This window comes from Aotus nancymaae, unplaced genomic scaffold, assembly GCF_030222135.1.
Source record: "Aotus nancymaae isolate 86718 unplaced genomic scaffold, 86718_ANA_hifiasm-v0.15.2.pri h1tg000053l, whole genome shotgun sequence".
In the NCBI taxonomy this organism is placed as follows: domain Eukaryota; kingdom Metazoa; phylum Chordata; class Mammalia; order Primates; family Aotidae; genus Aotus; species Aotus nancymaae.
Window position 1 is genome coordinate 21282756 of NW_026988467.1, and position 20999 is coordinate 21303754.

A 20999-nucleotide genomic window follows, 5' to 3' on the forward strand; every position below is an offset into this window, starting at 1 on the left:
TTTGCATTTCCCAGGTTACTAGAGAGATTGAACATCTTGTCATGTGTTGATCGGTCAAGCATCTTTTCTTTTTTCTTTTTTTAGGACTAGTTAAATGGAGCAGTGAGAAGGGTGAAAGAGCAGAACAAAGAGTTAGATCTGTAACTGACTGTGAGCAATCAACTCACTACCTTCGGCTCAGCTGGGGTCAAGCATCTTTGCATTTGTTGATAGGTTCTTCTGTGAAGTGCCAGTTCAAGTCTTTGCCCATTTTTCTGTTGGGCTGCCTGTCTTTTCCTCATTTGCTTGTCATTGCTTTAAAAGAATATATTCTTGGCTGGGTGTGGTGGCTCATGCCTGTAATCCCAGCACTTTGGAGACTGAGGCAGGCAGATCCGTTGAGGCCAGGAGTTCGAGACCAGCCTGGCCAATATAGTGAAACCCCGTCTCTACTGAAAAATAAAAAAATTAAAAATAAAAGAGGCCAAGCATGGTGGTCATGCTTGTAATGCCAGCACTTTGGGAGGCTAAGGCAGGCAGATCACAAGGTCAAGAGATTGAGACCATCCTGGCCAACATGGTGAAACCCGGTCTCTACTAAAAATACAAAAATTAGCTGGGCATGGTGGCGTGTGCCAGTAGTCCCAGCTACTCAGGAGGCTGAGGCAGGAGAATCGCTTGAACCTGGGAGGCAGAGGCTACAGTGAGCTGAGATCGTGTCACTGCACTCCAGCCTGGCAACAGAAGTGAGACTCCATCTCAAAAATAAATAAATAAACAAATAAATAAATTCTAGATATTAACCTTTTCTCAATTATGATAATATTATTGCAAACATCTTCTCCCAATTTGCAACTTGTCTTTTTACTCTTCCTGTGGTATCTTTTTGTTTTTATTTTTTTGAGACAGGGCCTCACTCTGTCACCCAGGCTGGAGTGCAGTGGCACACTATCACAGCTCACTGCAGCCTTACCCTCCAGGGCTCAAGCGATCCTCCCACCTCAGCCTCCTGAGTAGCTGAAACAACAGGCATGCACCACCATGTCCAGCTAATGTTTTTTGTATTTTTTGTAGAGATGGGGTTTCACCATGTTGCCCAGGCTGGTCTCAAACTCCTGGCTTCAAGTAATCCACCTGCCTTGGCCTCCCATAATGCTGGGATTCTAGAAGTGAACCACCATGCCCTGCCTAGAAATTGGCTTTTTAAATACTCATCCACTTTATTGACCAATCTCAATGTCTGTCCTTCCATCCTTCCTTCCTTCCTGTATTTCTTTTTTTTTTTTGAGTCAGAGTCTCACTCTGTCACCCAGGCTGGAGTGCAGTGGCACAATCTCGGTTCATTGCAACCTCTGCCTCCCAGATTCAAGCAATTCTTCTACCTCAGTCTCCCAAGTAGCTGGGGTTACAGACACATACCACCACGTCTAGCTAATTTTTGTATTTTTGGAAGAGATGGGGTTTCACTATGTTGGCCAGGCTGATCTCGAACTCCTGACCTCAAGTGATCTACCCTCCTCAGCCTCCCAAAGTGCTGGGATTACAGGCGTGAGCCACCACATCCAGCCTTTCCTGAATTTCTGATTTCCAAACGCTATCATATTCTTTCAGCCTATAGAATTTCCTTTAGAATTTCTGTGGTGAGGGTCTGCTGGTAACAAATTCACTCAACTTTTATTTACCAGAAATATCTATATTTCACCTTTATTTTTGAAAAATATCTTCACTGGATATGAAATTCTAGGTTGACTTTTGTTTTTCCAACACTTCAAAGATGTAGTTCTATTATTTTCTAGCCTCTAATTAGAAATTCTTATCATTGTTCTCTTTTATGTAATGCAGCTATTTTATCTGGCTGCTTTTACTATTTTTTTTTAATTATTTAATTTATGGCCATGTGCAGTGGCTCACACCTGTAATCCCAGCACTTTGGAAGGCCAAGGTGGGTGGATCACCTGATATCAGGAGTTCAAGGCCAGCCTGGCCAACATGATGAAACCCCGTCTCTACTAAAAATACAAAAAACTAGCTGCACGTGGTAGCGGGTGCCTGTATTCCCAGCTACTCTGGAGGCTAAGGTAGGAGAATCACTTGAACCCAGGAGACGGAGGTTGCCGTGAGCCAAGATTGCACCATTGTACTCCAGCCTGAGCAACAAGCACAAAACTCCATCTCAAAAAAAAAAAAAAAAAGAGGGAGAGAGAAATATTATTTAATTTATGTATTTTTAAGACAGGGTCTCACTCTGTCACTCAGGCCGGAGGGCAGTGGTGCAATCTCAGCTTATTGCAGCCTTGATCTCCTGGGTGGAAGCCACCCTCCCACCATAGCCTCCTGAATAGCTGGGATTACAGGCATGCATCACCACATCTAGCTAATTATTTTGTACTTTTTGTAGAGATGGGATTTCACCATGTTACTTAGGCTGGTCTTGATCTCTTGGGCTCAAGGGATCTGCCCTCCTTGGCCTCCCAAAGTGCTGGGATTACAGGCGTGAGTCAACACTCCTGGCCTGGTTTTAATATTTTACCTTTATCTTTGGTCTTCATGTTTGTCATTTATGTGCCCAGGCATGGTTTTCTTTGTTTTCTTTATTCTTTTTTCTTTTGAGATTAGAGTCTCTGTTGCCCAGTGGTGTGATCTTGGCTCACTGCAGCCTTAACCTTCAGGGCTCAAGCGATTCTCCCACCTCAGCATCCCGAGTAGCTAGGACTGTAGAAGCATGCCATGACATCTGGCTAATTTTTGTTTATTTTTTGTAGAGACGAGTTCTCACTACATTGTCCAGGCTGGTTTCAAACTCTTGGGCTCAGGCGGTTTTTGCACCTTGGCCTCCCAAGTGCTAGGGTTACAGACATGAGCCACCGTGCTCTGCCTGCTTTTCTTTATGTTTATCCTCCTTAAGGTTTGTTGGAAGTCCTGAATCTTTGGGTACTGTTTTAAAATCAAATTTTGAAAATTTTGGCTAGTATTTCTTCAAAAAATCTTTGCCCCGTTATTTCTATCCTTTCCTTCTGAGACTCCAATTACTGACATGAACTGACCCGAACAAAACATAAAACCAAGCCTCCACAAGGTGAGATGATCGTCAGTAACGTAATTCCCTGCTAGAATAAAACTCCATATCCCTTTATTTATTTCTTTTTTTGAGACAGAGTCTTGCTCTGTCGCCCAGGCTGTAGTGCAGTGGTGCGATCTTGGCTCACCACAACCTTCGCCTCCCAGGTTCAAGTGATTCTCCTGCCTCAGTCTCTGGAGTAGCTGGGATTACAGGCGTGCGCCACCACGCTCAGCTCATTTTTGTGTTTCTAGTAGAGATAGGGTTTCGCCATGTTGGTCAGGCTGGTCTTGAACTCCTGACCTCGTGATCCACCTGCCTCAGCCTCCCAAAGTGCTGGGATTACAGGCATGAGCCACTGCACCCTCCCAAAACTCAACATTCTTTAGACATCCAAGTGTGGTGCCTCGTACCTTTAATCTCAGCACTTTAGGAGGCCAAGATGAGAGGATTGCTTGAGCCCAGGTGTTTAAGGCCAGCCTGGGCAACATAGTCATACCCTTTCTTTTTCTTTCTTTCTTTCTTTCTTTTTTTTTTTTTTTTGAGGTAGAGTCTCATTCTGTTGCCCAGGCTAGAGTGCACTGGTGTGATCTTACTGCAACCTCTGCCTCCCAGGTTCAAGCAGTTCTCCTGCCTCAACCTTTTGAGTAGCTGGGATTACAGGCTCCCACCACCAAGCCCAGCTAATTTTTGTATTTTTGGTAGAGATGGGGTTTCACCATGTTGCCAGGCTGGTCTTGAACTCCTGACCTCAGGTGATCCACCTGCCTCAATCCTCCCAAAGTGCTGGGATTACAGGCACGAGCCACTGTGCCTGATCTGTAAGACCCTTTCTCTACCAAATAAAAATAAAATAAAATAAAAACATTCTTCAGAGGAAAATAACAGGATCCAGTCTCTACAACACGTTATCCACAATGTCAAGTATATAATCAAACTATTTGATGTTCAACCAAGCGGGAAACTGTGACCTATGATGAAGCAAAAGATCAGTCAATAGAAAGAGACCTACAAATGACCAGACACAGAATTACCAAAGAATTTAAAATAACAATGATAAATTTGTTAAAGAGTCTACAGGAAAAGATCTAAATAGTGGCTGAAGAGATGGGAAATTTCAGGAAAGATTTGGAAACTATAAAAGAACCAAATGAAAATCTCAAAAGTGAAAACATGGTATCTGCAATCAGAAATTTATTTATTTATTTATTTATTTATTTTTTTGAGACAGGGTCTCCATGTAGCACCAGGCTGGAGTAGTGCTGAGATCTTGGCTCACTGAAACCTTCACCTCCCTGTTCAAGTGATCCTCTCGCTTCAGCCTCTTAAACAGCTGGAAGGGAGTACAAGGCATGCGCCACCAAACCCAGCTAATTTGTGTATTTTTTGTAGAGATGGGATCTCACTATGTTGCTCAGGCTGGTCTCAAACTCCTGAGCTCAAGCAACCCTCCCACCTCAGCCTCCCAAAGCACTGGGATTACAAGCATTAACCATCATGCTCAGCCAAAAAACACCTTGTTGGTCAGGCGCTGTGGCTCACACATACAATCCCAGCACTTTGGGAAGCTGGGTTGGGCATTTGAGACCAGCTCTGGCAACACAGTGAGACCTCATCTCTACAAAAAATATAAAAATTAGCCAGGTGTGCTGGCATGTGCCCATGGGCCCAGCTACTTGGGAGGCTGAGCCAGAAGGATTGCTTGACCCCAGGAGGTGGAGGGTGCAGTGAGCTGTGATGGACCCACTGCACTCCAGTCTGGGTGACAAAGCAAGACCCTATTTCAAAAAAAAAAAAGAGTCTTGAATGTGATTAACATCACATTCAAGAATACAACCAAGGAAATAATCAGTGAATTTAAAAACAGATCAGTAAACATCATCCCAACAGAGAGAATAAAAGACTGAAAATCAGGGGGGAAAAAAACTGGCTAATGTCCAAAAGGCCAAAAAAAAAAAATTCATTCATTTTTTTTTTTAAGAGACAGGGTTTCGCCATGTTGGTCAGGCTGCTCTCGAACTCCCGAACTCCCGACCTCAGGTGATCCGCCTGCCTCAGCCTCCCAAAGTGCTGGGATTACAGGCGTGAACCACCGTGCCCAGCAAAAACCCATTCTTATTGGACAACAATTATTTACATGGCTCTCAATTTCCTACAAGATAAAATCCCTTGCAGAGTATTTCAATATAAATAAATCAATGACAAATGGTAACTGAAATAAAGACACATTCCTCTAAAGAATTGGACAATCCCTGAGTGAGCTTGCTAGGCAATGCCCCTAAGCACTGAAAGGACATACAATGATTTATTTTTCTCTATTCCTAAATTTTGAATAGTTTTTGTTAACAGGAGTTAGGAGAGAAAGGTGACCTCTAAAAACTTTCTCTTTCCTCCTTCCCTTCTTTTCTCTCATAAATACTTCTATAGCATTCTTGTATACACCTTTTCTTTTCTTTTATTTTCTATATTTAGACAGAGTCTTGCTCTGTTGCCCAGGCTGGAGTGCAGTGGCACGTTCTCAGCTCACTGCAACCTCGGCCTCCTGGGTTCAAGTAATTCTCCTGCCCCAGCCTCCCAAGTGGCTGGGATTACAGGCACGTGCCACTACACCCAGCTAATTTTTGTATTTTTAGTAGAGATGGGGTTTCACCACATTGGCCAGGCTGGTCTCGAACTCCTGACCTCAAGTGATCTGCCTATCTTGGCCTCCCAAAATGCTGGGATTACAGACGTGAGCTACTGCGCCCAACAATGTGTGTACATTTTCTTCTCTCTCTCTCTCTCTCTCTCCCCCATTCTCAAACACTTCTACAGTATGTGTACCAAGCACTATGATAAACATTTTACAAATATAAACTCATTTAGTCTTGGTAAAAGAGAAATTATCCTAAACCTGATCTGAGGCAAAATGTTTTTGTGGGATATAATTCCAAGTTTCTTCTAAGAAAAAGATACCATTCTTGAGAAAATGTTTACATTATTTTCTAATGAACTTTAATAGGATTAAGACTTATTCTGGGTGCCAGGCATGGTGTCTCAAGCCTGTAATCCAGAACTTTAGGAGGTTGAGGCGGGTGGGTCACTTGAGACCAGGAGTTCAAGACCAGCCTGGGCAACATGGTAAAACTCCACCCCTACTGAAAATACAAAAAAATTAGCTGGGCGTGGTGGTGCACACATTCGGATAGTCCCAGCTACTGAGCAGGCTGATGCAGGAGAATCTCTTGAAGCTGGGAGGCAGAGGTTGTAGTCAGCCAAGATTACACCACTACACTCCAACCTGGGAGACAACGTGAAACTCTGTCTCAAAAAAACAAAAAACAAAAAACTTCTTCAGAGAAACTAACTACTCACCTATCCAACTGACTTTTTTCCTTTTTTTGAGACAGAGTCTCCTTTCCCCAGGCTGGAGTACAGTCGCATGATCTTGGCTCACTACAGTCTATGCCTCCTGGGTTCAAGCAACTCTTCTGCCTCAGCCTCTTGAGTTGCTGGGACTATAGGCATGCACCACCACGATTGGCTAATTTTTGTATTTTTAGTAGAGACAGGGTTTCACCATGTTGGCCAGGATGGTCTCTATCTCCTGGCTTCCTGATCCACCTGCCTTGGCCTCCCAAAGTGCTGGGATTACAGGCGTGAGCCACCACACCTAGCCACCAACTGACTTTTTTCTAAGAGGCTACCTGTGAGTATTATGTTAAGAGCCTAGTAATCCTTAACCAATCCTTTTTCTTTCTTTTCTAGCAATGATTATTTACTCATTTTCTTTTTCTTTAAGAGAGAAAATTTATTAGTTGGTCTACTAAAATCCTTTCCCTTGTAACATGATTGTAACAGAACTTTGACACGTGCCCATAATTAAATTGTCTAAAATCTAATTTTCTTAAGCAATCTTCATCATAACCCAAGAGATCTAAACATGACTCTACTCTCCTTTCCTCCCCAGTTTTTGTGGGTTACAGCCATAAACACTTCTCTTGTCCAGGGAGATGGCCTCATAGGCCAGGGGTTTATGACAAACCTCTGATATATGGCTGGATTCACAAGTGTCAGTCAGGAAAAAAAAAAAAAAAAACCTTGGTAACTGAAGACAGCAATCACAGAGGACCATCTACCAAGATGGCAGAATATTCTTAGAGTTTCAGATGAACTGGAATCATGCTGGTTTGAGAGGGGTTTATAATCAAGGAGAAGTAAACTTGAGTTTTATGGCAAGCTAGCTTGATGTCCAAGCCTCCCGACCATCACCACCAAAAATGTACTGCAGCTGGGCGTGGTGGCTCATGCCTGTAATCCCAACACTCTAGGAGGCATAGCTGGGTGGGAGGATTGCTGGAGGTCAAGAGTTTGAGATCAGCCTGATCAACATACAAGATCTCCTCATCTCTACAAAAAGAAAAAAATATTAGCCAGGCATGTTGGCACATTTGGCACATGCCTGTAGTCCCAGGTACTCAGGAGGCTGAGGTAGGAGAATAGCTTGAGCCCAGGAGTTTGAGGTTACAGTGAGCTATAGTTGTGCCATTGCACTCCAGCCTGGGTGACAGAACAAGAGCCTGTCTCTAAAAATAATAATGATAATAATAAATGAAGAGTCATTTTCCTCTGTTTTAAGAATCTGAATAATCTGAATAAATTTTGGGTCCTTTATGGCCCAGATGTTAGTATCACACGTTCAAATAAAAGGAGTCCAATAGTCAAAAACAGTGAAAACAAATTCCAAAATCCAATGATATTTTTTAAAAACCAGCAAAGGGGATCCAGTTAATAATCTTTTCTGCTTCCTTTCAGTTCCCTGATACCTGTAGCAGCTCTGTTGCCTCTTCTTCTCCAAAAAATGTCTTCTTTCGTTAACCCTCTTTTTTTTTCTTTTTTCTTTTTGAGACAGGGTCTCACTCTGTCATCCAGGCTGAAGTACAGAGGCACAATGGTTGCTCACTGCAACCTCTCCCTCCTGGGTTCAAGCAATTCTTGTGCCTCAGCCTCCCAAGTAGCTGGGATTATAGGCATGTGCCACCATGCCTGCTAATTTTTGTATTTTTAGTAGAGATGGGGTCTCTCTATATTGCCCAGGCTGGTCTCGAACTCCTGGCCTCATGTGGGCCGCCCACCTTGACCTCCCAAAGTGCTGGGATTACATGCGTGAGCTACCATGCCCAGCCCACACTCTTTTCTCTTTATTATATAGATTAGTTTAGCCTCTAGCTTCTCAAGGCATTAGAATGATTTCTCTCCTTCAGCCATTAACCCATCTCCTGAGCTTCTACTAAAACAGACTTTTTTTTTTCTAGATATGGCGGTCTTCCTTGGTCGCCCAGGCTGGAGTTCAGTGGCAGAATCACAGCTCACTGCTCACTGTAGTTTCTAACTCCTAGACTCAAGCGGTCCTCCAGCCTCCAGAGTGTTGGGGACGAGTTGTGCTGTCTCAGAAAACCCCCTCCACGCAGACTGACCCTATCCCCCTCCAATTGCTCTGCAGCTGTACTCCTGAACCCCTACCCAGGTGCCACACCAAGGCTGCCAGACGTGTGACAATTAAGCAAAGCCTGATTACAGTCATCCGGGCAGCTCGAGGGAGGACAGGGAAAACATATGTTGGTTATCCATACTTGTAAATTTTTGTTTGACACAAATCTGTAAAAAATCCTGGTTACTGTCTTTTTTTTAAAGACTCCTGCCACAGAAGTCACAGGATGATGTATTGTAGGTCTGTTGCAAGTTACCAAACTATCTCTGTACCTGTAACCTGAAACTCCATTCTGCCCCTGTCACCCCATATAAACCTGTGTCTTGTAAGCTCGGGGCTGCCTCCTCTGACTGTTACAGAGCAGCAGGTTAATAAAACTTGCTTGCCTGACTTGGGGTCTACTCTCCTTTCTCTCGGCTACCCTTACACAGAGTACCTGGGAATACAGGCACATGCCACCACACTCAGCTAATCTTTTATTTTTTTGCAGAGACAGTGTTTTGCCATGTTGTCCAGGCTGGTCTCAAACTCCTGGGTTCAAGTGATCCACCCATCTTGGCCTCTCAAAGTGCTGGGATTACAGGTATGAGCCACTGAGCCCAGCCAAGGCCACAGTGTCTATGATGGTCCATTAGTTGCCTTGTACATATAGAAACTCCTCACTCTCTTTCTAGCTGCTGCCCGAGCCTTAGCAGAATGGAGGAATAGCAGGCATTCCTGTTGTGGAAGCCAGTGTCATGGAGCTGTGAAAGCTCAGTCTTCTTATATTCTGTAGTTGGGAGCATCCTTTCTGTGAATGGTTTCCATAGGGGTGGTGCTGTTCATCCTTGCTATGTGCATATTGGCTATATGCATATTAGTGAATATGTTGATTCTAGATATGATTGCTGCACGTCCTGGTTCTACCACCCCCACTTATCTGATTGTAGGTTTGACATGTAAACAAACAGCCACAGTTTGTCCACTTGTTAAGAGGTGATGACCTTCCCTGCAATGTAAGCAACCCTCATGGGCTAGAACTGGGACTTCAATAATTCATGGACTCACAGACTTCATACCTATCCAGCCTAAGGGTCTTTATCTATTGCCCATGGGTAACTGGACTACAATTCCTAGGGCCAAAAGAGAAGTCTTCTTCCAAATTCATACATGCTGAATGGTCTCTAGCAGCCCTACATTTACAAGACAATGTGTTAAGGACCCTGCCTAGTTAGGGAATTTGGGTGTGGGTGGTAAAGAGAAAAAAGAAAGGCCACTTAGAGCAATAAGAGCTGTTGACTATTTTCAAATGAAGTCAAGGATGATTTTTAATCACTGACCACTATGGCCACTGTAGTCTATGTGTTCCTGGGCCTGAAGGTGAAGAAAATTGGCACAGGCCTCACTGGCTTTCCCTTCCTCTCACCTTGTGGGTTTGGGAACCAACTGGGAGGCAGTCACTGGCCAGACGAAGAAAGGTTTGTTTGCTTATTCACTGAGAGGATAAGATCTGTCTACATTCCCTCCTCTGACCATTTGCTTTAACAGCTACATGAATGTCAAGCCATTGGTAATGTTGTGGTCTCAACCCTAAGCAGATGGACCAAACCCTGAAAATAAGTCCTGTTGTTTGTTGCCTGTGCGATTTTAGACAACTTTTTCCCACACCTCACTATACTCATCTGTAAAACAGGAATAATACCTATGTATTAGTTTGCTAGGGCTGCCATAACAAAGTACCACACACTGGGGGGCTTAAGCAACAGAAGGTGTATTTGGTCACTATTCTGGAGGCTAGAAGTCCAAGATCAAGTGTTAGCAGAGTGGTTTCCTTCTGAAGCCTCTCTCCTTGGCTTATAGGTGGCCATCTGCTCCTTGTGGCTTCACTTGGTCTTTCGTGTGTGTGTGTGTGTGTGTGTGTGTGTGTGTGTCTAAATCTTAATTTCCTCTTCTTTTTTTCTTTTTTTCTTTTTTTTTGAGACGGAGTTTCGCTCTTGTTACCAAGGCTGGAGTGCAATGGCGCAATCTCGGCTCACCGCAACCTCCGCCTCCTGGGTTCAGGCAATTCTCCTGCCTCAGCCTCCCAAGTAGCTGGGACTACAGGCATGCGCCACCACGCCCAGCTAATTTTTTTGTATTTTTAGTAGAGACGGGGTTTCACCGTGTTGACCAGTATGATCTTGATCTCTTGACGTTGTGATCCACCCGTCTCGGCCTCCCAAAGTGCTGGGATTATAGGCGTGAGCCACCGCGCCCGGCCTCCTCTTCTTATTTATTTATTTGAGACAGGGTCTTGCTCTGTCATCCAGGCTGGAGTGCAGTGGTGCAATCTTGGCTCACTGCAATCTCTGCCTCCTGGGCTCAAGCAACTCACCTGCAGCAGCCTCCCCAAGTAGCTGACATAACAGGTGCCTGCCACCACACTCAGCTGATTCTTTTTTTTTTTTTTCAGTAGAGAAGGGTTTTTACCATGTTGGCCAGGCTGGTCTCAAACTCCTGACCTCAAGTGATCCACCCACCTCGGCTTCTCAATGTGCTGGGATTACAGACATGAGTCACTGTGCCCAGCCAATTTCCCCTTCTTATTAAGGACACCAGTTATTTTGGATAAGGGCCCACCTAATGGTCTCATTCTAACTTAATTACCTTTTTATGGACCCTATCTCTGAATACAGTCACATTTCAAGGTACTGGAGGTTAGGACTTCAGTATGAATTTGGAGGTGGTGAAGGGGAAGGGCAAGGGTTGAGAAGGGGAGACAACTCAGCCTATAACAATCTACTAGGTATTATTGTGAAGACTGAATTAGCTAATGTGTTTAAAGTATTAACATAAAGCCTGACATAATACGCACCCCCCAAAATAGTAATTGTTATTATGAAATTCCATATAAAAGAAAAATATTGCCATCTAAATAAATACAGAGAGAACATAGGCGAGAAGAGGGAATTCCAACCATGGCTCTTCATTTCCCTTCTGACGGGTGCTGCTCTTGTTCTTCCAGCCCTTGTTTTAAAAACATGCAAACATGTCTGAGCACGGCGCCTCAGGACTGTAATCTCAGTACTTTGGGAGGCTGAGACACAGGCGGATAACTTAAGGTCAAAAGTTCGAGACCAGCCTGGCCAACATGGTAAAACCTCGTCTCTACTAACAATACAACGGAATTAGCCAAGTGTGGTGGCACATGCCTGCAATCCCAGATACTCAGGAGGCTAAAGTCAGAGAATCGCTTGAACCCTGGAGGTGGAAGTCGCAGCGAGCCAAGATCATGCCACTGCACTTCAACCTGGGTGACAAAGTGAGACTACATCTAAAAAAAAGAAAAAAAAAATGCAGCCAGGCAGGGTGGCTCACGTCTGTAATCCCAGCACTTTGAGAGGCCGAGACAGACGGATCACTTGAGATCAGGCATTCAAGACCAGCCTGGCCAACATGGTGAAACCCCATCTCTACTAAAAATACAAAAATTAGCCAGGCGTAGTGGTGCATGCCTATAATCCCAGCTACTCGGGAGGCTGCGGCAGGAGAGTTGCTTGAACCCGGGAGGCAGAGGTTGCAGTGAGCCAATATTGCGCCACCGCACTTTAGACTGGGCCACAGAGCAAGACTCTGTCTCAAAGAAAAAAAAAAAGCAAACATAATACTTGAATTTAACATACGTGGAGGTCTTTCTATGGGATGACAAGCAAAGATGGTATGTTTTTCTCTGATGCTTCTTGCTGTTATTCTTCTGGTAATATGAACTCTCCAAGGACTGACTTATGCTTCCTTTGTGCCCCTTACTATCTAAGAACACTATGCTAAGCTCATAGGAAAGACTCAGTAAAAAACAACCAATCAAACCACGTGTTCCTGTGATAGTTGGCTTAGTCTTAGTAACAAGTCCAGCCCAATCAAAGGCACACTATACTGAGAGGGTAGAATGCCATCTAGTGACTCTTGTTATCAGACTAAGAAACTGTGAGATTCAGGAAATTCCAGATTGTTACTTCCATGTCTCATCTATTTGATAACTGCATATGCAAAACCAACTAGAGAGCTTATAGTTTGGCAGCTTTATACATTAATGATAAATTCAACTAAGCTTTTATTTCCCTTAATTGCCAAGAGACTTCTGGCCCTCGTATAGTTAACCTCAGTGAATCTGATTATTTATAGAACGGAGAAGCAATAAATAAAAGTGGCATGCAATTATCATTGACAATGGAATAATTATACAGATGGCCATGAGAAATTCAGAAGTCATAAAGCATCGATTTGGTATGAAAAAAATGCAGTATACCAAGTGCAGGAACATTCCAGTGATGTGAAACTATTGTTCCTGTACTATAATGAGAGGCTGAAACAATTTGACTAATACAACTTTTAGTAATACAATTGTAGTTATACCTGTTATGTCATACTTTCTTTTTTTTCTTTTTGAGCAGAAAGGTTGAGAGAAGGCACACGGAGTGGGAGGAGAGGTACAGCAGGAACCCCCATACTCTCTTGATAAAAGTTTACTCTTGACTGGGTGCAGTGGCTCATGCCTGAAATCTCAGCACTTTGGGAGACTGAGGTGGGTGGATCACTGAAGGTGAGGAGTTCAAGATCCGTCTGGCTGACACGGTGAACCCATTTCTGCCAAAAATACAAAAACTAGCTGGGCATGGTGGCACATGCCTGTAATCCCAACTACTGGGAAGGCTGAGGGAGGAGAATTGCTTGAACCCGGTAGGCGGAGTTTGCAGTGAGCCGAGATTGCACCACCGCACTCCAGCCTGGGTGACAGAGGGAGACTCTGTCTGAAAAAAAAAAGGTTTACTCTTTTATCTCAAAAGTTTATTGTATGATGGAAATCTTCAGCTTTAGCAGAATAGTTTTAAACACTCAACCATTCCGCATTTGGCCAAGATGCATTTTTGTTGCATATCTACTTAAAACATATTATTTGCCAAATTCTGGTTTGGGTGCTGAGGACAAAGAGAGGAGAGAGAGAGACACACAGTATATGTCTCCAAAGAGTTTCTCTTATATAGGGAACAGAGTAGAGATTAGTATATAGTGGAAAATATGCTATGAGAACATAGGTGAAAAATGGAATCCTGTTTTGAAAGGTCTGGACCCAGGGCTTTTGGGAGGCTCAGCAACCCCCTAAAAGATAATCAGATGATAAGTACTGAGTCTACTAAGCAGAAATGCTTCCTGGAAGAGGTAATATCTAAACTAAATCCTAAAGGAAGAATCAGAGCTGGCCAGTTAAAGGATTAAAGGGGGTAGAAAGGCAAGGTAGGGAGGGCAAAGGCAGGGCTGGGAAGGAACAGTGGTTTCAGACCAAGGGAACAGAATATGTGCAAAGATCTGAGGGGAGGAAGAGAGAAAGAATACAGTCCGCTGTAGATCTGGAAGTATACAACTTACACATTTACTGTGGTTTCAACTTACACACTTACTGTGGAAGCCAGCCTCCAAGATAACCCCCAATGACCCTCCCCCTGTTAATATTCATGTCCTTCTGTAGTCTCTTCCAACACTAATTGGAGGTAACCTGTGTAACCAATAGGATATTATGAAAACTATTGTGCATGACTTCTGAGGTTATGTTACAAAAGACATTGTGGGTTCTGTCTTGCGCTCTTTTGGATCATTTGCTGCCATGTCATGAGGAAACCAAGGAAGCCCTATCATTGTGGAATGAAACTGAGGCCTCTGGCCAATAGCTATATGAATAAGTCTTCTTGAAAATGTATTTTCCAGCCCCAGTTGACTGTAGCCTCGAGAAACCCTGAGCCAGTACCACCCGACTAAGCCTCCCGATTCCTGATGCACAGAAACAATGAGAGATAACAAATGTTTATTGTTCTAAGTTGCTAAATCTGGGGAGCAATTTGTTATGCAACAATTGATAATACACTCACTAATATGCTCAAAAATATCTCCTGCAGCAAAATGCATCTGTTTCTATTCTTCCGTCATTTTCATCTCAGCTATCAGTTTCTTTTATTCCACAGTTTGCTTGGTAAATTTATGCTTACATGTTTTTGATGTATTTTAGGAAGATTTTTAATTCTGTTGTATCCAGGAAACACAAAAGCAGAGTTGGAAGGAAAAGGCAAATGATGGAAACAAAAGTGAAGATAACAAAAATAAGAAAATTACAAAACCTGCCCCAGCCTATGGAATAAATGTTCAGTAGGAGGGATTCCGAAGAACATAGGGAACAAGCAACAGGTGAAACTCCTAAACCATCAACATAAATCACCAAGCAAATGAGGAAAAGCTGTTGATGAAATGGAAAAATCTGAGTCTGTGTCTCGAGGATCAGCACCGAGGTTGGATACCTATTCATTTTCTGAGGCTCAGAGTTAGAGGACTTAAAGACCAAACACAGCACGGCCAGGCGCAGTGGCTTATGCCTGTAATCCCAACACTTAGGGAGGCCAAGGCGGGCAGATCACAAAGTCAAGAGATTGAGATCAGCCTGGCCAACTTGGTAAACGCTTGTCTCTACTAAAATTACAAAAATTAGCTGGGCGTGGTGGCGCATGCCTGTAGTCCCAGCTACTCAGGAGGCTGAGGCAGGAGAATCACTTGAACTGGGGAGGCAGAGGCTGCAGTGAGCCGAGATAGCACCACTGCATTCCACCCTGGCGACAGAGCAAGACTCTGTCTCAAAAAAAAAAAAAAAAAAAAAGAGCAGACTCAGCAAAAGAGCCACTGGTGGATTCACTATGAGTGGCTTCTTGGCAGTAAGACCTATTTTGTTTTTTTTTTTCTTTTGGTTTGTGTTTTTTGAGACAGGGTCTCAATCTGTCGCCCAGACTGGAGTGCAGTGGCACCATCTCAGCTCACCGCAACCTCCTCCTCCCAGGCTCAAGCGATTCTCCAGTCTTAGCCTCCTGGGTAATTGGGATTACAGGTACGCACCACCACCGCATGGCTAATTTTTGTATTTTTTAGTAGAGACGGGGTTTCACCATATTGGCCAGGCTGGTCTTGAACTCCTGACCAAATGATCCACCCGCCTCAGCCTCTCTTTTTTTTTTTCTTTTTTTGAGACGGAGTTTCGCTTTTGTTACCCAGGCTGGAGTGCAATGGCGCGACCTCGGCTCACCACAACCTCCGCCTCCTGGGTTCAAACAATTCTCCTGCCTTAGCTTCCCAAGTAGCTGGGACTACAGGCATGTGCCACCATGCCCAGCTAATTTTTTTTGTATTTTTAGTAGAGACGGGGTTTCACCATGTTGACCAGGATGGTCTCAATCTCTTGACCTCATGATCCACCCGCCTCGGCCTCCCAAAGTGCTGAGATTATAGGCGTGAGCCACCGAGTCCGGCCTCGGCCTCTCAAAGTGCTGGGATTACAGGCGTGAGACACCTTGCCCAGCCAAGACCTATTTTGATCTTCCCAGCATCAAAGTGAGCAACAGGTGGTGTCTGCAAAAACTTTCACTGCCAAGTAGTTATCCACAGCATTTGCAGGGATCATCGGGGAAGCAGCTCATCGTCCCCAGCAGATTCTCCAGTGTATACTCTAATTGTTAGAACAAGTGGTCGTAACATTTTTAACCAATAGACACACTCATTGATAGAAATGCCTTTGGAAACTGAGCCTTAGACTCTTTTTTTTAAATAGAGATGGGGCAAGCTTTGCACAGTGGCAGTATCGTAGCCAATGAGGTTTAACCCAGGCACGATTATTGCTAATTGAAAACTTTTCCCAATACCCCACCGTGATGACTTGCAATATAGTTGGCACTGGCAATTTTTGACAGCCTCTAGGGAGACTGAATAAAGAAAAAAGAAAAAAAAAAGAGATGCGGCAGTGGGGTTGGAGATGGGGGAGTCTCACTGTGTTGTCCAGGCTGGTCTCAAACCCTTTGCCTGGAGCAATCCTCCCACCTCAGCCTCCCAAAGAGCTGGGATTACAGACATGATTCATGATGCCCAGCCTTAGACGCTTATTCATATACTCATTTCAACAAATGTTTATTGCACTCCAAGGATGGACAAATCCACAACCTTGTGGAGCTTTTTTAATTTTTTTTTAAAGTGGGGGAAGGTAGTAAACATATAAACAAAATAAATAATAATCCCAGATAATGTTAAGTGCTATTAAAAAAAAAATAGGACTGGGTGCAGTGGTACATGCTTGTAATCCCAGCATTTTAGGAGGCAGACTGCTTGAGCTCAGAATTTCAAGAGCAGCCTGGGCAACACAGTGAAACCTCATCTCAAAAAAAGAAAAAAATTAGCCAAGTGTGGTGATGTGAGCCTGTAGTCCCAGCTATTCAGAAGACTGAGGTAGCAGCATTGCTTAAGCCCAGAAAGTGGTGGCTGCAATGAACTGGGATCACACCAATGCACTCCAGCCTGAGTGACACAGTGAGACCTTGTCTCAAAAAAAAAAGAAAAGAAAAGAAAAATAGGCCAGACAGGGTGACTCATGCCTGTAATCCCAGCACTTTGGGAGGCTGAGGTGGGAGGATCACTTGAGCCCAGGAGTTTACGACCAGCCTGAGCAACATAGTGAAGCCCCTGTCTCTAAAAATCAATTTAAAAATTAGCTGGGTGTGGTGGCACATGCCTGTAGTCCCAGCTACTCGGGGTGCTGAAGTAGGAAGATTGCTTGAGCAGAGGAAATCGAGGAGGCTGCAGTGAGCTGTGATTGCATCACTGCACTCCAGCCTGGGTTACAGAGTAAGACCCTGTTTCCAAAAGAAAAGAAAGAAAGAAAAAAATAAAGGTAGGATAGAGGGGATTGAGGGTGTCCTTTTTGGAAGATTGTTCAGAAAAGGCTTGATGAAGAGGTGCCATTTGAATCACCTCTTAGTCATTTTAGGCTACCAATAATTTATAGACTAAGAAATTGCCATTTGAAACCTAAATCTGTTCATAATCAGACAAGCATCTGTAGTTTATTGTGGCTGCAACTTAGAAGTGAGGGATGAGGAGAGGAAAGGACCAGCTATTAAAAGAGGTGAAAAGGCAAGAGTTGGTTACAGAGTGTGAGAAAGAGAGAAGAATCACGATAGAAAGGTGGGTTCATTCATTGAGAATGGGAAACCAGAAGGCTGAAGGCAAGTGGATGAAGATGAATTCAGTTTAGGCCATGTTGAGTTTGAGGTGTCTACAGGACATCCAAATGAATAGGTGAGCAGGAAGTTGAAAATATACGTCTGGAGCAGACCTGTGCCAGAGATACACAGCTTTGAAATATGAAAGGTAATCAAAACCAAGAGAGATAAGAGAGGGCACTTTTGTTGAAGAAAAAAAGTCAATGACAGAACCACCAGAAAAACCAGCATTTATAGGATTGACAGCAAAGAGGCAGAGAAGAACAGAATGACTAATCAGAAGCATAGAGAATAGTCAGGGAGATGTGGGGTGTTGTGATTTCATAGTTCCCATCTGGTCCAGTAGCTTGTTCTGTGGAGGCCTGTCACTTCCCTGTCTTTGGCCATCTGACAAAGACTTCACTCACTGAACAAATGTTTGTTGAACTCGTGCCATGTGTCACTTTTCTAGGTGCTGGAGACATATGAATGAACAAAACAGACAGTAAGCCCTGATTTTAAGGCACTTACATTCTAATGTGGGGAACAGACAATAAGCAAACATTAAAAACAGGTTAAACGACAGGGCGTGGCGGCTGGCCCAGACCTGTAATCCCAGCACTTTGGGAGGCCAAGGAAGGTATCCCTTGATTTCATGAGTTGGAGACCAGCCTGGGAAAGACAGCAAAACCCCATCTCTACAAAAAATACAAAAACTGGCTGGGCATGGTGGTGCAGGCCAGTAGTCCCAGCCACTTGGGAGGCTGAGGTGGGAGGATGGCTTAAGCCCAGGAGGCGAGGCTGCAGGGAGCCAAGATCCCGTGACTGTACTCCAGCCTAGGTGAGAGCCAGACCTGGTCTCAAACAAACAAACAAACCACAACAACAAAAAAAAACCCAGGTTAAATGCATATTAGAAGTTGATAAAAGCTATGAAAAAAGTAAGGGGATCAGGATGTAGAGAGGATATGCGAGCAATTTCCAACCAGAAAGTCAGGATAGGCCTCAGTGAGTGACAATGGAGTAAAAACTTACAAGTTTGCCCAGCAGACATCTGGGAGTAGGTCAGCGTGGTGGCTGACGCCTGTAATCCCAGCAGTTTGGGAGGTCGAGACGGATGCATCACTGAAGGTTAAGAGTTTGAGACCAGTATGGCCAACATGGTGAAACTCCATCTCTACTAAAAATACACTAGCCAGGTGCGGTGGCTCCTGTGCCTGTAGTCCCAGCTACTAGGCAGGCCGAGGGAGGAGAATCACTTGAACCCGGGAGGCGGAGGTTGCAATAAGCCGAGATCGAGTCACCGCACTTCAGCCTGGGTGACAGAGCGAGACTCCGTCTCAAAAAAAAAGATATCTGAGGCCGGGCGCGATAGCTCACGCCTGTAATCCTAGCACTTTGGGAGGCCAAGGTGGGTGGATCACCAGATGTCAGGAGTTCGAGACCAGCCTGGCCCTCATGGTGAAACCCCACCTTTGAGAAAAAATAAAATAATTGTTCTACGTCTAAAAAAAAAAAAAAAAAAAAAAAAAAAAGATATCTGGGAGTAGAGCGTTCAAGATTACATAAAAGAAGAAATAGGGCCGGGCGCGGTGGCTCACACCTGTAATCCCAGCACTTTCGGAGGCCGAGGCGGGTGGATCACGAGGTCAAGAGATCGAGACCATCCTGGTCAACATGGTGAAACCCCGTCTCTACTAAAAATACAAAAAATTAGCTGGGCATGGTGGCGCGTGCCTGTAATCCCAGCTACTCAGGAGGCTGAGGCAGGAGAATTGCCTGAACCCAGGAGGCGGAGGTTGCGGTGAGCCGAGATCGCGCCATTGCACTCCAGCCTAGGTAACGAGAGCGAAACTCCGTCTCAAAAAAAAAAAAAAGAAAAAAAAAGAAATAGTGGGCATCAGGTAGGATTCGGGCTTTTGTTCTTAGAAAAATGAGAGGCCGCTGGAAGGTTTTGAAAAAAGTGATTAAGGTTTTCTAACAGAACTACCCTGCCGGCTACATTTAGAATAGCTGCTGAATGGCAAGGGTGGAAGCAGGAAGACCAGTTAGGGGGTCAGCGCAGTTCAGGCAAGAGAGATGATGGAGCCCTGAAGCAGGATGACAGCAGGGAGGGTTTCTTGACGGTCTGAAAGCCGAGGTAAAGGAGAGTCAAGAGTAACACAGAGTCTTGCGTCCTACACCAAAGGAAAGATACTACGGTCAGCGGGAGCCAGGGAAGACCCCGGGAGGGGCAAGTCGTTTGTGGTTTTGGTGGAAGGCGAAGGAATCAGGATTTCAGCCTGGGCGCGTGGGACAAAAGAGAAGCCTAAGCTGGAGATACAGGGATGTCGCCAGCACACAGCTGGTGTCTCCAGCCGCGAGAGGAAACACATATATACTTTCAGGTGGGCGAAGTGCCGTGAATAGAGAAAAGGGAGGCGAGAGTGCGGGGGCGGAAACGATACAAAAGATGGCCGGAGGAGGCCTGAGAAAGGGACGCCAGCTTTCCCTCCGAAAGAGAAGAGAGGGCAAGTGCCTGCGGAAAAGCTGGCAGAGTGGGGCCGGCCGCGGCGGCTCAGGCCTAGTCCCTGCACTTTGGGAGTCCAGGAGTTCGAGACCAGTCTGGGCAACAGAGCAAGACCCCCGTCTCTTCTTTAAAACTAGATACAAATAATTTTCAAAACAGTAAGAAAATCTAGCAGTGCGCATCCAACCCGAGGCCCTCACAGCCAGAGCAGAGGCACCGGGGCGGCCAGGCGAGGCGCTGGTGCTTCTCAGGAGTCAGAGCCTCGGACCGGGGAGCGCCCCAGGCAGAGCCCGAGGGCCACGGCTGTCTCGCTGGCGTCCAGTCCTGCGGCGTGGTTAGGGGGCCGCCGAAACCGAAACTCATCTACTGGAGCCTTCTAGCTTCCTCCAGAGGCCGAGCAAGTTGGGCTACAATGCAGATTTCATGTCTGCTACCAAGCTCGACTGCTTTAAACCAATCCTCTCGTCTGGTAAACGTCTGGTAAACGCGTAAACCCCACACAATCACAACTTTCATAACGACAGGGAGGTCGCAAGCCTCCAGTTGGCGCACGGGCCACCTCCCTCGCGTCACTCTGAGGTAACAGCCTTTCTCTTCAATCGCTTCAAGGAACTCCAGGACACCAGGCCTCCCCCACTACGGGTCGAAGAATGGGTCACGTCACATTGCTCGAACAAGGCTGGTCACGCGCCACAAAGGGATTCGCAGGGAGGGACGACCTCACGGCCCTCCCCTTTGCTCCCATTGGCTGAGGTCGTCAGGTTCGCTTCCTTCACTGCCTACCGGGGAGCCTCAGGCCTGACAGAAGCCCGCCCCCTGGCACTCGTGCGCACGCGTGGCAAACTCTCGGCGCACTGAGCAGGCGCCGCCTCGTGTCGGCCGGAGGGGGCGGGCGGAGTGGCGCGCGCTGCGTCCCGGCGCTCGGCTTTCCCTCCGCCGGTCCCGCCCTCCGTCGCGGCAGCGCGG

General features: G+C 45.3%; 1 non-coding gene across 1 annotated transcript; it reads left to right on the forward strand.

The window, feature by feature from the left end:
• The first annotated feature begins 16114 nt into the window (after positions 1–16114).
• Positions 16115–16255, forward strand: LOC135269585 (U4 spliceosomal RNA). Its single transcript, XR_010337838.1, has one exon. It is a non-coding gene; the product is annotated as a U4 spliceosomal RNA (small nuclear RNA).
• Positions 16256–20999: the final 4744 nt, after the last annotated feature.